The sequence below is a fragment of the Pelodiscus sinensis genome, chromosome 19 (assembly GCF_052426305.1).
Source record: "Pelodiscus sinensis isolate ZL-2025 chromosome 19, ASM5242630v1, whole genome shotgun sequence".
NCBI lineage: Eukaryota > Metazoa > Chordata > Testudines > Trionychidae > Pelodiscus > Pelodiscus sinensis.
Window position 1 is genome coordinate 32,860,232 of NC_143070.1, and position 15,949 is coordinate 32,876,180.

At 64.6% G+C, this 15,949-nt stretch overlaps 1 protein-coding gene across 6 annotated transcripts in view; it reads right to left on the minus strand.

Moving 5' to 3' along the window:
* Positions 1-15,949, minus strand: part of LOC149523085 (uncharacterized) — a 175,517-nt gene that overhangs the window by 15,883 nt on the left and 143,685 nt on the right. For 4 of the 6 annotated variants that reach the window (XM_089771277.1, XM_089771276.1, XM_089771275.1 and 1 more), the window contains exon 1: positions 8,511-8,726. The exons of 1 other annotated variant lie outside the window; for it this stretch is intronic. The gene's annotated coding sequence lies outside the window, so the exon portion shown is untranslated. Of the gene's footprint in view, positions 1-8,226; positions 8,418-8,510; positions 8,727-15,949 lie in introns of those variants that run through there. One more of the 6 variants, XM_089771274.1, reaches the window with a different exon arrangement.

The window sequence follows — 15,949 nt, forward strand, 5'->3', positions numbered from 1 at the left end:
ATATTGGGATAGAGAGTACTCTTATTAAGTTTGCAGATGATACCAAACTGGGTGGGGTTGCAACTTCTTTGGAGGATAGGGACATAATTCAAAATGACCTTAGCAAGTTAGAGAAATGGTCAGAGGTAAACAGGATGAGGTTTAATAAGGAGAAATGCAGAGTGCTCCACTTAGGAAGGAACAATCAGTTCCATACATACAAGATGGGAAGCGACTGTCTAGGAAGGAGCATGGCGGAAAGGGATCTAGGGGTCATAGTGGACCACAAGTTGAATATGAGTCAACAGTGTGATGCTGTTGCAAAAAAAGCAAATATGATTCTAGGTTGTATCAACAGGTGTGTTGTAAGCAAAACTCGTGAAGTCATTCTGCCGCTCTACTCTGCACTAGTTAGGCCTCAGCTGGAATACTGTGTCCAGTTCTGGGCGCCACATTTCAAGAAAGATGTGGAGAAATTGGAAAGGGTACAGAGAAGAGCGACAAGAATGATTAAAGGTTTAGAGAACATGACCTATGAAGCCAGGCTTCATGAACTGGGCTTGTTTAGTTTGGAAAAAAGAAGATTAAGGGGGGACATGAGAGCGGTTTTCAAATATCTAAAAGGGTGTCACAAGGAGGAAGGAGAAAATTTGTTCCTCTTGGTTTCTGAGGACAGGACAAGGAGTAATGGGCTTAAAGTGCAGCAGGGGAGGTTTAGATTGGACATTAGGAAAAAATTCCTAACTGTCAGGGTGGTCAAATATTGGAATAAATTGCCAAGGGAGGTGGTGGAATCTCCCTCTCTGGAGATATTTAAGAACAGGTTAGATAGACATCTGTCAGGGATGGTGTAGACGGAGCTTGGTCCTGCCTTGAGGGCGGGGGGCTGGACTCGATGACCTCTCAAGGTCCCTTCCAGTCCTATTATTCTATGATTCTATGATCCCTCCATTGGCCTATTTACCACTGATAGTGAAAGGTCAATTAGTTACCAAGATCATGTTATCTCATCAAACCATCCCCTTCATAAACCCATCTAGCTTAATCTTGAAGCCAGATAGGTCTTTTGCCCCCACTACTTCCCTTGAAAGGTTGTTCCAGAACTTCACTCCTAATGGTTAGAAACCTTCATCTAATTTCAAGTCTAAACTTCCTACCAGCCAGCTTATATCCATTTGTCCTTGTGTCCACATTGGTATTGAGCTTAAATAATTCCTCTCCCTCCCTGGTATTTATCCCTCTAATATATTTAAAGAGAACAATCATATCTTCCCTCAGCCTTCTTTTGGTTAAGGTAAACAAGCCAAGTTCCTTGAGTCTCCTTTCATAAGAGAGGTTTTCCATTCCTCGGATCATCCTAGTGGCCCTTCTCTGTACCTGTTCCAGTTTGAATTCATCCTTCTTAAACATGGGAGACCAGAACTTCACACAGTATCCCAAATGAGGTCTCACCAATGCCTTATATAACGGCACTAACACCTCCTTATCCCTACTGGAAATACCTCGCCTAATGCATCCCAAGACCGTATTAGCCTTTTTCACAGCCATGTTACAATGGCGACTCATAGTCATCCTATAATCAACCAGGACTCCGAGGTCCTTCTCCTCCTCTGTTACTTCCAACTGATTGATATGTCCCCAGCTTATAACTAGAATTCTTGTTATTAATCCCTAAATGCATAACCTTACACTTCTCACTATTAAATTTCATCCTATTGCTATCACTCCGATTTACAAGGTCATCCAGATCTTCCTGTATGATATCCCGATCCTTTTCTGAATTGGCAATACCTCCCAACTTTGTGTCATCCGCAGATTTTATCAGGACACTCCCACGTTTGGTGCCAAGGTCAGTAATAAAAAGATTAAATAAAATTGGCCCCAAAACTGATCCCTGAGGAACTCCGCTAGTAACCTTCATCCAACCTGACAGTTCATCTTTCAGTATGACCCGCTGTAGTCTCCCCTTTAACCAGTTGCTAATCCACCTCTCAATTTTCATAATGATCCCCATCTTTTCCAATTTAACCAATAATTCCCCACGTGGTACTGTATCAAATGCGTTACTAAGATCAAGGTCGATTAGATCCACTACATTTCCTTTATCTAAAAAATCTGTTACTTTCTCAAAAAAGGAGATCAGGTTGACTTGTCACGATTTACCTTTTGTAAAACCATGTTGTAATTTGTCCCAATTGCCATTAACCTCAATGTCCCTAACTATTTTCTCCTTCAACATTTTTTCCAAGATCTTACATACTACAGATGTCAAACTAACAGGCCTATAATTACCCGGGTCGCTTTTTTCCCCCCTTTCTTAAAAATCGGAACTATATTAGCAATTCTCCAGTCAAATGGTACAACCCCTGAGTTTAGAGATTCATTAAAATTTTTTGCTAACGGACTTGCAATTTCATGTGCCAGTTCCTTTAATATTCTTGGATGAAGATTATCTGGGCCCCCCGATTTACTCCCATTAAGCTGTTCAAGTTTGGCTTTTACCTCGGATATGGTAATATCCAGGGCTCGACGATCTATGTAATCTACTCGCCCGTGGTGAGTAGATTACAACCCAGAAGAGCCGGGTTTGGGCGATCTTCGCATGCGCAGAACGCCGGACAGCACGGCTCGGCGAGCCCTGGTAATATCCGTATCAAACATATCTCAGAGCTTTCCCATTTACCCGCCTGGCTTGAACATTCAGGAAGCAAAATCTACCCAAGTAGCCAGCAACGTGAAAAAGCACCAGGCTGAGGGTGACCGTATTTCCCTATGTTGGATACTGGACACCTAGTAAAACAAATCATATCCAAGTGAGCTCAGCGGAAATCCATCAGAACTGAGCAGCACAAAGGTTCAAATTAACATCAAATCCCTGTTAAGCATCATAACTTTGTAGCTGGAGCCTTCTTATCTTTAAGGCTTTAGGGTTCAAAAGGGTGAGGGGGGGTGTGATGTAGTGGGGGGGGAACTTGCTGGTTTCTATGGGTCTGTGGTAACTCCACTGGTTGCCGCCGGTACCACAGCCCAGAAGGACAGGGATGGGTCATTATGCAAAGGGATCTCTCAACCGGTCTGTCCAGCCACCCCCCATGGAGAGGAACAAAGGAAGGTGGATGCTGCCCTGGCTGGGGGGGCAGGGCTGGAGGAGAGTGAGTTAGTTTCTGTCTGGGAGGATGGAGGACGCAGCCTCAGCAACAGGCTGGGGGGTTTAGAAGCCGAGACCCCTGCCCCATATCGAGGGGGGCTGAGGCATCCTAGGCCTGCCCTGTAACCTGATGACATCTGTGCTGTGCTGTATACTGGAGAAGCAATAAACCACCTCTATTCTACTGGCTGGTGGAGTCTGTTTGTGCCATTTCGGGGGTGCAGGAGACGGGAGACCCCCAACGTGCCGTCACACGGGGATACCCCCCCCCACACACACACACCTCTCTCACATGCTTGGGCATCTGGCAAAGCTGGCTAGGGATGTTAAATATCGGTTAATTGAATAGTCAAGTAACCTCAAGAATTCTTATTGGTCACTCAACTATTCTATAATTCCGGGTGTGTGTGGGGGGGGGGGGGGGGCGGGGTAGAGGCAGCCAGTGTGCTCCAGCCTCACTCCTGAGGAGCCCCCTGCCTCTTGCTGCTGCCTCCGTATCAGAGGTAGCAGTGCAGGGTGTCAGACGGGACATGGACCACAAGGGGAGCCAGTTTAAAAAACAGCTCCCCTCATGGACCAGCTGCCCGTCACCCTGTGCTGCTACCTCTGATAAAGAGGCAGTATTGCAGGGTGGCAGCAGTCCCTGTCTAGGGGAGGTCTGAGTCCCAGACCCGGTACGAGGTAGAACTGAACTGGGCTGCCTGCTCACCCGCCTCCTAATAGACTTTAAACGCAGAGATGCAGCAGGGGTAGGTCCCACACCTGTTTCAAGCCAGAACTGAGCCAGATTGCTGGCCAGCCTGCTAAAAAACGTACTGGCAAATGTGTGTGTTGGGGGGGGGGGGGGGGCAGGGAATGTGTGTAGTCTATAGCAGTGTTTCCCAAACTATGGGCCGCGGTACCAGGCTGCGGGAAAAAAATACCGGGCCTCAGCGTGGTTGCTGGGGTGTTCCTGGCTCCCAGAGTGCCTGTGTGGCGCCGGGTCCCCCAAACCCTTGGCTGGCCTAGACAGAGTCTGCAGCTGGATCTTCTGGCTCCTGGCAGATGCGTAGCTAGGGGAGGAGGGGGAGATTAGGAGGAGGAGTAGGGGAGAAGCAGCTGCTGGAAGCACGGCTGGACGTGGGCAGTGGGGCTGGCCAAGGGAGACTGGGAGGAGAAGCAGGGGAGAACTGGCTGTACGGGAGGGCTGTGTCTACACTGGCCACTTATTCCAGAAAAACAGCCGCTTTTCCGGAATAACTTGCCAGCTGTCTTCACTGGCCGCTTGCTTTTCCGGAAAAGCACTGAGGATCTAATGTAAAATCGTCATTGTTTTTCAGGAAAAACTATGCTGCTCCCGTTCGGGCAAAAGTCCTTTTCCGGAAAAACTGGCCAGAGGCACAGCCAAGGGAGCAAATTGGCTGGCAGGGAGCGGTACTGACCCAGCCATATGCGGATCTAGGTGCGCTGCCCTTTTGAGAAGGAAGTGGGAGATGTTTGGCAAAGGACCCCAAGATATGCCAGGCTCCATTGGACAGCAGCTGTCTAAATCCATCAGCACCAAATGCTCTGTTAGGCCCAGCTGGGAACTTATGCTGTAGAAGGTCCAGGAGTGACTCAGACTGACCATGTGAGAGAGCTGGGTACATCTGGAGTCTAGATGCTCCCCCGTCGACATCAAAGGCATTTGTCGACCTCCACAGTAAACCTCATCCCACGAGGCATACCGGGGAGGTCAACAAACACCTTTGATGTCGACAGGGGAGCGTCCAGACTAGCGCACTGAGCCGACAAACAGCTGATCAGCTGTTTGTTGGCTCAGCATGGCAGCCATTTAAATTAAATGAAGAGGCAATTATTTAAATCGCTGCTTCATTTCCCTTTGCCTATGACCCTAATCTACGTGGCTCTGTCAACAGAGCCATGTAGTCTAGACACACCCTTATAGAATAGGAAGTCACTGCTCTCACTCAGACAACATGGCTCCTGACCTAGGCCTAGGGAGACTGGGTGGTGCTGCAAGAAGGGGTTTGAGCTGAGGCTGGAGGGGATGGCCAGTGGGGTTCTGTTATTTTCTTTCCTGGACCTGTCTTGGGACAGGTGAACTCTGGGTGCTCGTCTGGCTCTACCAGGCTGTTTCCTCCAGTCCCCAGAGGGGTATTTCAGTGTTAAGAGTGGTCGATAAAGACCCGGTGGGTGTGCCTGTCTGCGGGATGGGAGCAGAGCCGCTTGGATCTTAGGGCCGGGGTGCAAATAATAGATCATTTGGGCTGTGTCTACACTGGCATGAATTTCCAGAAATGCTTAAAACAGAATAGTTTTCATTATAAGTATTTCCGGAAAAAGAGCGTCTACATTGGCAGGCTGCTTTTCCGGAAAAGCCCTTTTTCCGGAAAAGCATTTGCGGCCAATGTAGACGCGCTTTTCCGGAAAAGAGCCCCAATCGTCATTTTCGCGATCGGGGCTTTTTTCCGGAAAAGACTAATGGGCTGTCTACACTTGCCCTTTTCCGGAACAGTGTTCCGGAATAAGGACTTATGCCCGAGCGGAAGCAGCGTGGCTTTTCCGGAATAGCGGCTGATTTTGTACAGTAGAGTGTCGTTGCTTTTCCGGAAATTCAAGGGCCAGTGTAGACAGCTCGCAGCTTATTCCGGAAAAGCAGCTGATTTTCTGGAATAAGTGGCCCAGTGTAGACACAGCCATGGTGTGTCCTGGATGGAAGCGGGAGGCATGCAGGTAAGAAGAGGGGTCAGTAGGTATCTGGTACAGGCTGGTGTTCATGTAGCTCATGTGGATGGGCCCAAGCTGAAGTTGATGAGGGTGTGTGTGTGTGTGTGTGCATGCGTGCATGCACACACGCACGCACATGCGCAATTGTTCACACCCAGCAGAATTGTTCAAGGGTCTCCTCCCCATGGGTCCATATGAGAAGCGGTCGCTGTGACATAGAGGAGGGGCTGTCTGCTCTGTATCCCAGTGTCCCCCTGCGTGGTGATGTGATATTCCCACTGACTCACTCACATGTGCACTGGCCCAGAGGCCTCGGCCCAGCCTGGGCAGATAACAAGGCTCTTCCAAGGGGTTAGAGGCATCCTGGCCGACCCCTGTAACCACAGCACATCTATGCTGTGCTGTATCCTGGAGAAGCAATAAACCCTCTCTATGCTACTGGCTAGTGCAGTCACCAATGTAGTGTAAGCAGAGGGCAAGTGAGAGGAGGAAACATTCTGGCTATGTCTACACTGGCACCGTTTTCTGGAAATGCTTAAAACGGGACAGTTTTCCGTTATAAGTATTTCCGGAAAAAGAGCATCTACATTGGCAGGATGCTTTTCCGGAAAAGCGTCCGTGGCCAATGTAGACGCGCTTTTCCAGAAAAAAGCCCCGATCGTCATTTTCACGATCGGGGCTTTTTTGCGGAAAAGACTACTGGGCTGTCTACATTGGCCCTTTTCCGGAACAGTTTTCCGGAAAAAGGACTTTTGCCCGAGCGGGAGGAGCATAGTTTTTCCGGAAAAACAGCTGATTTCTTACAGTAGATCGTCAGTGCTTTTCCGGAAATTCAAGGGGCCAGTGTAGACAGCTCGCAGCTTATTCCGGAAAAGCGGCTACTTTTCCGGAATAAGTGGCCCAGTGTAGACACAGCCTCTAAGTCAGTACACCCAGCAGAAGTTGCAGGGATGGACCAGCTGGGGGAGCAGCCACTGGACTCCCCGCTTCCTGCTGTGGAGTGGCCGGCTGGGGAGCAGGGATCTGGCAGCAGCTGGACCCATCAGTGCCGACGGGGAGGGAGACAGAAATTACAGGACAATTTACCCATTTTTAAGAACAAGCCAGGACCCTGCAGCTGGGCTTAAATCCAGCCCTGGCCCTTTAGCTGGGATGTCTGCTCCCTCACTAGAATGCTGGGCAGGAGGGAAAACAACAGCTCTCCCAGGCAGCTCCCAGCCACTGAATCTCACCTCCTTGGGTAGATCTCACCCTCAGGTAGGGAAAAGGCGCCTTCTCTGGGCACTGGCCACCCACACAGCCCTGGGAAGTGGGTCCTGACACTCCCCACCCTGGCAGAAGGGGGAAATCTTCTGTCCCCTCTTCTGTATTTTTGCTAACACTGCTAATGTCTCCCCCGCTCCCACTGGGCTATTTTTTATTTCCTGGCAGGGCCCGTTCTTAACCCTGCTGCCTGTCCCCTCTCTTGGCCCTGCAGCACAAATTTTTGCCTCCCCGGCAATTTCAGGCATCCTCTTCCCTCCGCAAATGAAGCCCGGGGAGTGAGCATGTGTGTGGGTGAAGGTGAGGGGGGGAGGGAGAGGAGTTGGGACAAGGGCTGCACACAGGAATCCAAGTGAGAAGGGGAAAATATTTTGACCCCCCCTCAGTGAGGTGGCCCCCACCTCCCCACATTCCCCAGGGAGTGGCAGGGGTGCCTAGAAAGCCAGGGCAGGCTCCCCAGTATTGGAGGGATCCCAGAGCGTCAGGGCCCAGATCCAGGCAGGCAAAGGGCCGTGTCCGGCCCGCGGGCCGTAGGTTCCCAGCCCCCGCCTGCCAGGAGGAGAGGGGGGGCTGTAAGGTGGGGGTGCTGGGGGGTGAAGTTGGGGGGCAGGAGGAGAGGGGGGGCGGGGGGCTGTAGGGCGGGGGGCGCTGGGGGGTGAAGTTGGGGGGCAGGAGGAGAGGGGGCTGTAAGGCGGGGGTGCTGGGGGGTGAAGTGGGGGGGCAGGAGGAGAGGGGGGGCTGTAAGGCAGGGGGCGCTGGGGGGTGAAGTGGGGGGCAGGAGGAGAGGGGGGCTGTGGGGCGGGGGGCGCTGGGGGGTGAGGTGGGGGGCAGGAGGAGAGGGGGGCTGTAAGGCGGGGGTGCTGGGGGGTGAAGTTGGGGGGCAGGAGGTGGGGGGGCTGTAGGGCGGGGGGCGCTGGGGGCAGGAGGAGAGGGGGGCTGTAGGGCTGGGGGCAGGAGGTGGGGGGGCTGTAGGGCGGGGGGGCTGGGGGGCTGTAGGGCGGGGGGGGCTGGGGGCAGGAGGAGGGGGGCGCATGCGCCGAACGCGGATTCTCCGGCCCTAGAGCCAGGCGGGTGGGCAGGGCCAGTCCCGGTTTGCACGCACCGCGTGGCCCCCGCCCCGCACGCACCTGGGCTGCAGCAGCCCCAACAGCTGGTCTCAGGGTTCGCTCCTGGCGGCGCAGGCGCAGTGGCCGCGACTGAGGCGGATGCCCCCACCCTCCGGATCACGTGCCCGCGCGCGGTTCCAAAGGGGCGGGGGAGGGAGCGGACCAAGCCCTGGCGCTGGCGCCGCCACCCACCCACTGCGCACGCGCGGCCGGATCCGCCCCGCCTACCCCGCCGCGCGACTGGGCGGGGGGGCAGGAGCCGCGACTGCAGGCTCAGGGGCGAATTCTGAGGGGCCGTTACTCACCGCGCCGCTACTTCCGCTTCCGGGCAGCGCCGGGAAGGGAGGGGGAGCGGAGGAGCCGAGGGCGGGACTGAGGCCGGGCGGTTAAATCGCTCCGGGGGGGCGGGGCTGGCTGCGCGCGGCGCGTGTGGGCGGTTTGCGGACAACGGCTCCAACTGCCGCGCGGGGGGAGGGGCGGTCGCTCCCTGACGCTCCCGCCGGGATGGGGGGCGGGGTGAGCAGAGGGTGAGGCGGGGCCCTGCCATGAGGGGTGCGGGGGGGGGGGTCTGGCTGAGGGGTGGAGGCCCTGGCGGGGGGGGGGGTGAGCAGAGGGTGAGGCGGGGCCCTGCCATGAGGGGTGCACGGGGGGGGTCTGGCTGAGGGGTGGAGGCCCTGGCGGGGGGGGTGTGAGCAGAGGGTGAGGCGGGGCCCTGCCATGAGGGGTGCGGGGGGGGGGGTCTGGCTGAGGGGTGGAGGCCCTGGCGGGGGGGGGTGAGCAGAGGGTGAGGCAGGGCCCTGCCATGAGGGGTGCGGGGGGGGGGGTCTGGCTGAGGGTTGGAGGCCCTGGCGGGGGGGGGGGGTGAGCAGAGGGTGAGGCGGGGCCCTGCCATGAGGGGTGCAGGGGGGGGGTCTGCCTGAGGGGTGGAGGCCCTGGCGGGGGGGGGGGTGAGCAGAGGGTGAGGCAGGGCCCTGCCATGAGGGGTGCGGGGGGGGGGTCTGGCTGAGGGGTGGAGGCCCTGGCGGGGGGGGGGGGGTGAGCAGAGGGTGAGGCGGGGCCCTGCCATGAGGGGTGCGGGGGGGGGGGTCTGGCTGAGGGGTGGAGGCCCTGGCGGGGGGGGGGGGGGTGAGCAGAGGGTGAGGCGGGGCCCTGCCATGAGGGGTGCGGGGGGGGGGTCTGCCTGAGGGGTGGAGGCCCTGGCGGGGGGCGGGGTGAGCAGAGGGTGAGGCGGGGCCCTGCCATGAGGGGTGCGGGGGGGGGTCTGGCTGAGGGGTGGAGGCCCTGGCGGGGGGGGGGTGAGCAGAGGGTGAGGCGGGGCCCTGCCATGAGGGGTGCGGGGGGGGGTCTGGCTGAGGGGTGGAGGCCCTGGCGGAGGGGGGGGTGAGCAGAGGGTGAGGCGGGGCCCTGCCATGAGGGGTGCGGGGGGGGGGGTCTGGCTGAGGGGTGGAGGCCCTGGCGGGGGGGGGTGAGCAGAGGGTGAGGCGGGGCCCTGCCATGAGGGGTGCAGGGGGGGGTCTGCCTGAGGGGTGGAGGCCCTGGCGGGGGGGGGGGGTGAGCAGAGGGTGAGGCAGGGCCCTGCCATGAGGGGTGCGGGGGGGGGGTCTGGCTGAGGGGTGGAGGCCCTGGCGGGGGGGGGTGAGCAGAGGGTGAGGCGGGGCCCTGCCATGAGGGGTGCAGGGGGGGGGTCTGCCTGAGGGGTGGAGGCCCTGGCGGGGGGGGGGGTGAGCAGAGGGTGAGGCAGGGCCCTGCCATGAGGGGTGCGGGGGGGGGGTCTGGCTGAGGGGTGGAGGCCCTGGCGGGGGGGGGGGGGGTGAGCAGAGGGTGAGGCGGGGCCCTGCCATGAGGGGTGCGGGGGGGGGGTCTGGCTGAGGGGTGGAGGCCCTGGCGGGGGGGGGGGGGGGTGAGCAGAGGGTGAGGCGGGGCCCTGCCATGAGGGGTGCGGGGGGGGGGTCTGGCTGAGGGGTGGAGGCCCTGGCGGGGGGGGGGGTGAGCAGAGGGTGAGGCAGGGCCCTGCCATGAGGGGTGCGGGGGGGGGGTCTGGCTGAGGGGTGGAGGCCCTGGCGGAGGGGGGGGTGAGCAGAGGGTGAGGCAGGGCCCTGCCATGAGGGGTGCGGGGGGGGGGGGTCTGGCTGAGGGGTGGAGGCCCTGGCGGGGGGGGGGGTGAGCAGAGGGTGAGGCGGGGCCCTGCCATGAGGGGTGCGGGGGGGGGGGTCTGGCTGAGGGGTGGAGGCCCTGGCCGGGGGTGGGGGTGAGCAGAGGGTGAGGCGGGGCCCTGCCATGAGGGGTGCACGGGGGGGGGGTCTGGCTGAGGGGTGGAGGCCCTGGCGGGGGGGGGGGTGAGCAGAGGGTGAGGCGGGGCCCTGCCATGAGGGGTGCGGGGGGGGGGGTCTGGCTGAGGGGTGGAGGCCCTGGCGGGGGGGGGGTGAGCAGAGGGTGAGGCGGGGCCCTGCCATGAGGGGTGCACGGGGGGGTCTGGCTGAGGGGTGGAGGCCCTGGCGGGGGGGGTGTGAGCAGAGGGTGAGGCGGGGCCCTGCCATGAGGGGTGCGGGGGGGGGGGTCTGGCTGAGGGGTGGAGGCCCTGGCGGGGGGGGTGAGCAGAGGGTGAGGCGGGGCCCTGCCATGAGGGGTGCGGGGGGGGGGTCTGGCTGAGGGGTGGAGGCCCTGGCCGGGGGTGGGGGTGAGCAGAGGGTGAGGCGGGGCCCTGCCATGAGGGGTGCGGGGGGGGGTGTCTGGCTGAGGGGTGGAGGCCCTGGCGGGGGGGGGGGTGAGCAGAGGGTGAGGCGGGGCCCTGCCATGAGGGGTGCACGGGGGGGGGTCTGGCTGAGGGGTGGAGGCCCTGGCGGGGGGGGTGTGAGCAGAGGGTGAGGCGGGGCCCTGCCATGAGGGGTGCGGGGGGGGGGGTCTGGCTGAGGGGTGGAGGCCCTGGCGGGGGGGGGGGTGAGCAGAGGGTGAGGCGGGGCCCTGCCATGAGGGGTGCACGGGGGGGGGTCTGGCTGAGGGGTGGAGGCCCTGGCGGGGGGGGTGTGAGCAGAGGGTGAGGCGGGGCCCTGCCATGAGGGGTGCGGGGGGGGGGGTCTGGCTGAGGGGTGGAGGCCCTGGCGGGGGGGGGTGAGCAGAGGGTGAGGCGGGGCCCTGCCATGAGGGGTGCGGGGGGGGGGGTCTGGCTGAGGGTTGGAGGCCCTGGCGGGGCGGGGTGAGCAGAGGGTGAGGCGGGGCCCTGCCATGAGGGGTGCAGGGGGGGGGGGTCTGCCTGAGGGGTGGAGGCCCTGGCGGGGGGGGGGGTGAGCAGAGGGTGAGGCAGGGCCCTGCCATGAGGGGTGCGGGGGGGGGGGGTCTGGCTGAGGGGTGGAGGCCCTGGCGGGGGAGGGGGGGGTGAGCAGAGGGTGAGGCGGGGCCCTGCCATGAGGGGTGCGGGGGGGGGGGTCTGGCTGAGGGGTGGAGGCCCTGGCGGGGGGGGGGTGAGCAGAGGGTGAGGCGGGGCCCTGCCATGAGGGGTGCGGGGGGGGGGGTCTGCCTGAGGGGTGGAGGCCCTGGCGGGGGGCGGGGTGAGCAGAGGGTGAGGCGGGGCCCTGCCATGAGGGGTGCGGGGGGGGGTCTGGCTGAGGGGTGGAGGCCCTGGCGGGGGGGGGGTGAGCAGAGGGTGAGGCGGGGCCCTGCCATGAGGGGTGCGGGGGGGGGTCTGGCTGAGGGGTGGAGGCCCTGGCGGAGGGGGGGTGAGCAGAGGGTGAGGCGGGGCCCTGCCATGAGGGGTGCGGGGGGGGGGGTCTGGCTGAGGGGTGGAGGCCCTGGCGGGGGGGGGTGAGCAGAGGGTGAGGCGGGGCCCTGCCATGAGGGGTGCAGGGGGGGGGTCTGCCTGAGGGGTGGAGGCCCTGGCGGGGGGGGGGGTGAGCAGAGGGTGAGGCAGGGCCCTGCCATGAGGGGTGCGGGGGGGGGGTCTGGCTGAGGGGTGGAGGCCCTGGCGGGGGGGGGTGAGCAGAGGGTGAGGCGGGGCCCTGCCATGAGGGGTGCAGGGGGGGGGTCTGCCTGAGGGGTGGAGGCCCTGGCGGGGGGGGGTGAGCAGAGGGTGAGGCAGGGCCCTGCCATGAGGGGTGCGGGGGGGGGGTCTGGCTGAGGGGTGGAGGCCCTGGCGGGGGGGGGGGGGGGTGAGCAGAGGGTGAGGCGGGGCCCTGCCATGAGGGGTGCGGGGGGGGGGTCTGGCTGAGGGGTGGAGGCCCTGGCGGGGGGGGGGTGAGCAGAGGGTGAGGCGGGGCCCTGCCATGAGGGGTGCGGGGGGGGGGTCTGGCTGAGGGGTGGAGGCCCTGGCGGGGGGGGGGGTGAGCAGAGGGTGAGGCAGGGCCCTGCCATGAGGGGTGCGGGGGGGGGGTCTGGCTGAGGGGTGGAGGCCCTGGCGGAGGGGGGGGTGAGCAGAGGGTGAGGCAGGGCCCTGCCATGAGGGGTGCGGGGGGGGGGGTCTGGCTGAGGGGTGGAGGCCCTGGCGGGGGGGGGGGTGAGCAGAGGGTGAGGCGGGGCCCTGCCATGAGGGGTGCGGGGGGGGGGTCTGGCTGAGGGGTGGAGGCCCTGGCCGGGGGTGGGGGTGAGCAGAGGGTGAGGCGGGGCCCTGCCATGAGGGGTGCACGGGGGGGGGGGTCTGGCTGAGGGGTGGAGGCCCTGGCGGGGGGGGGGTGAGCAGAGGGTGAGGCGGGGCCCTGCCATGAGGGGTGCACGGGGGGGGGTCTGGCTGAGGGGTGGAGGCCCTGGCGGGGGGGGTGTGAGCAGAGGGTGAGGCGGGGCCCTGCCATGAGGGGTGCGGGGGGGGGGGTCTGGCTGAGGGGTGGAGGCCCTGGCGGGGGGGGGGTGAGCAGAGGGTGAGGCGGGGCCCTGCCATGAGGGGTGCACGGGGGGGGTCTGGCTGAGGGGTGGAGGCCCTGGCGGGGGGGGTGTGAGCAGAGGGTGAGGCGGGGCCCTGCCATGAGGGGTGCGGGGGGGGGGGTCTGGCTGAGGGGTGGAGGCCCTGGCGGGGGGGGGGTGAGCAGAGGGTGAGGCGGGGCCCTGCCATGAGGGGTGCGGGGGGGGGGGTCTGGCTGAGGGTTGGAGGCCCTGGCGGGGGGGGGTGAGCAGAGGGTGAGGCGGGGCCCTGCCATGAGGGGTGCAGGGGGGGGGTCTGCCTGAGGGGTGGAGGCCCTGGCGGGGGGGGGGGTGAGCAGAGGGTGAGGCAGGGCCCTGCCATGAGGGGTGCGGGGGGGGGGGGTCTGGCTGAGGGGTGGAGGCCCTGGCGGGGGGGGGGGGGGTGAGCAGAGGGTGAGGCGGGGCCCTGCCATGAGGGGTGGGGGGGGGGTCTGGCTGAGGGGTGGAGGCCCTGGCGGGGGGGGGGTGAGCAGAGGGTGAGGCGGGGCCCTGCCATGAGGGGTGCGGGGGGGGGGGGTCTGCCTGAGGGGTGGAGGCCCTGGCGGGGGGGGTGTGAGCAGAGGGTGAGGCGGGGCCCTGCCATGAGGGGTGCGGGGGGGGGTCTGGCTGAGGGGTGGAGGCCCTGGCGGGGGGGGGGTGAGCAGAGGGTGAGGCGGGGCCCTGCCATGAGGGGTGCGGGGGGGGGTCTGGCTGAGGGGTGGAGGCCCTGGCGGGGGGGGGGTGAGCAGAGGGTGAGGCGGGGCCCTGCCATGAGGGGTGCGGGGGGGGGGTCTGCCTGAGGGGTGGAGGCCCTGGCGGGGGGGCGGGGTGAGCAGAGGGTGAGGCGGGGCCCTGCCATGAGGGGTGCGGGGGGGGGTCTGGCTGAGGGGTGGAGGCCCTGGCGGAGGGGGGGGTGAGCAGAGGGTGAGGCGGGGCCCTGCCATGAGGGGTGCGGGGGGGGGGGTCTGGCTGAGGGGTGGAGGCCCTGGCGGGGGGGGGTGAGCAGAGGGTGAGGCGGGGCCCTGCCATGAGGGGTGCAGGGGGGGGTCTGCCTGAGGGGTGGAGGCCCTGGCGGGGGGGGGGGGTGAGCAGAGGGTGAGGCAGGGCCCTGCCATGAGGGGTGCGGGGGGGGGGTCTGGCTGAGGGGTGGAGGCCCTGGCGGGGGGGGGGGTGAGCAGAGGGTGAGGCGGGGCCCTGCCATGAGGGGTGCAGGGGGGGGGTCTGCCTGAGGGGTGGAGGCCCTGGCGGGGGGGGGGTGAGCAGAGGGTGAGGCAGGGCCCTGCCATGAGGGGTGCGGGGGGGGGGGTCTGGCTGAGGGGTGGAGGCCCTGGCGGGGGGGGGGGGGTGAGCAGAGGGTGAGGCGGGGCCCTGCCATGAGGGGTGCGGGGGGGGGGTCTGGCTGAGGGGTGGAGGCCCTGGCGGGGGGGGGGGTGAGCAGAGGGTGAGGCGGGGCCCTGCCATGAGGGGTGCGGGGGGGGGTCTGGCTGAGGGGTGGAGGCCCTGGCGGGGGGGGGGGTGAGCAGAGGGTGAGGCAGGGCCCTGCCATGAGGGGTGCGGGGGGGGGTCTGGCTGAGGGGTGGAGGCCCTGGCGGAGGGGGGTGAGCAGAGGGTGAGGCAGGGCCCTGCCATGAGGGGTGCGGGGGGGGGGTCTGGCTGAGGGGTGGAGGCCCTGGCGGGGGGGGGGGGGTGAGCAGAGGGTGAGGCGGGGCCCTGCCATGAGGGGTGCGGGGGGGGGGTCTGGCTGAGGGGTGGAGGCCCTGGCCGGGGGTGGGGGTGAGCAGAGGGTGAGGCGGGGCCCTGCCATGAGGGGTGCACGGGGGGGGTCTGGCTGAGGGGTGGAGGCCCTGGCGGGGGGGGGGGTGAGCAGAGGGTGAGGCGGGGCCCTGCCATGAGGGGTGCACGGGGGGGGTCTGGCTGAGGGGTGGAGGCCCTGGCGGGGGGGGTGTGAGCAGAGGGTGAGGCGGGGCCCTGCCATGAGGGGTGCGGGGGGGGGGGTCTGGCTGAGGGGTGGAGGCCCTGGCGGGGGGGGGGGTGAGCAGAGGGTGAGGCGGGGCCCTGCCATGAGGGGTGCACGGGGGGGTCTGGCTGAGGGGTGGAGGCCCTGGCGGGGGGGGTGTGAGCAGAGGGTGAGGCGGGGCCCTGCCATGAGGGGTGCGGGGGGGGGGGTCTGGCTGAGGGGTGGAGGCCCTGGCGGGGGGGGGTGAGCAGAGGGTGAGGCGGGGCCCTGCCATGAGGGGTGCGGGGGGGGGGGTCTGGCTGAGGGTTGGAGGCCCTGGCGGGGGGGGGTGAGCAGAGGGTGAGGCGGGGCCCTGCCATGAGGGGTGCAGGGGGGGGGGTCTGCCTGAGGGGTGGAGGCCCTGGCGGGGGGGGGGGTGAGCAGAGGGTGAGGCAGGGCCCTGCCATGAGGGGTGCGGGGGGGGGGTCTGGCTGAGGGGTGGAGGCCCTGGCGGGGGGGGGGGGGGTGAGCAGAGGGTGAGGCGGGGCCCTGCCATGAGGGGTGCGGGGGGGGGGGTCTGGCTGAGGGGTGGAGGCCCTGGCGGGGGGGGGGTGAGCAGAGGGTGAGGCGGGGCCCTGCCATGAGGGGTGGGGGGGGGGGTCTGCCTGAGGGGTGGAGGCCCTGGCGGGGGGGCGGGGTGAGCAGAGGGTGAGGCGGGGCCCTGCCATGAGGGGTGCGGGGGGGGGGTCTGGCTGAGGGGTGGAGGCCCTGGCGGGGGGGGGGGGGTGAGCAGAGGGTGAGGCGGGGCCCTGCCATGAGGGGTGCGGGGGGGGGTCTGGCTGAGGGGTGGAGGCCCTGGCGGAGGGGGGGGGGTGAGCAGAGGGTGAGGCGGGGCCCTGCCATGAGGGGTGCGGGGGGGGGGGGTCTGGCTGAGGGGTGGAGGCC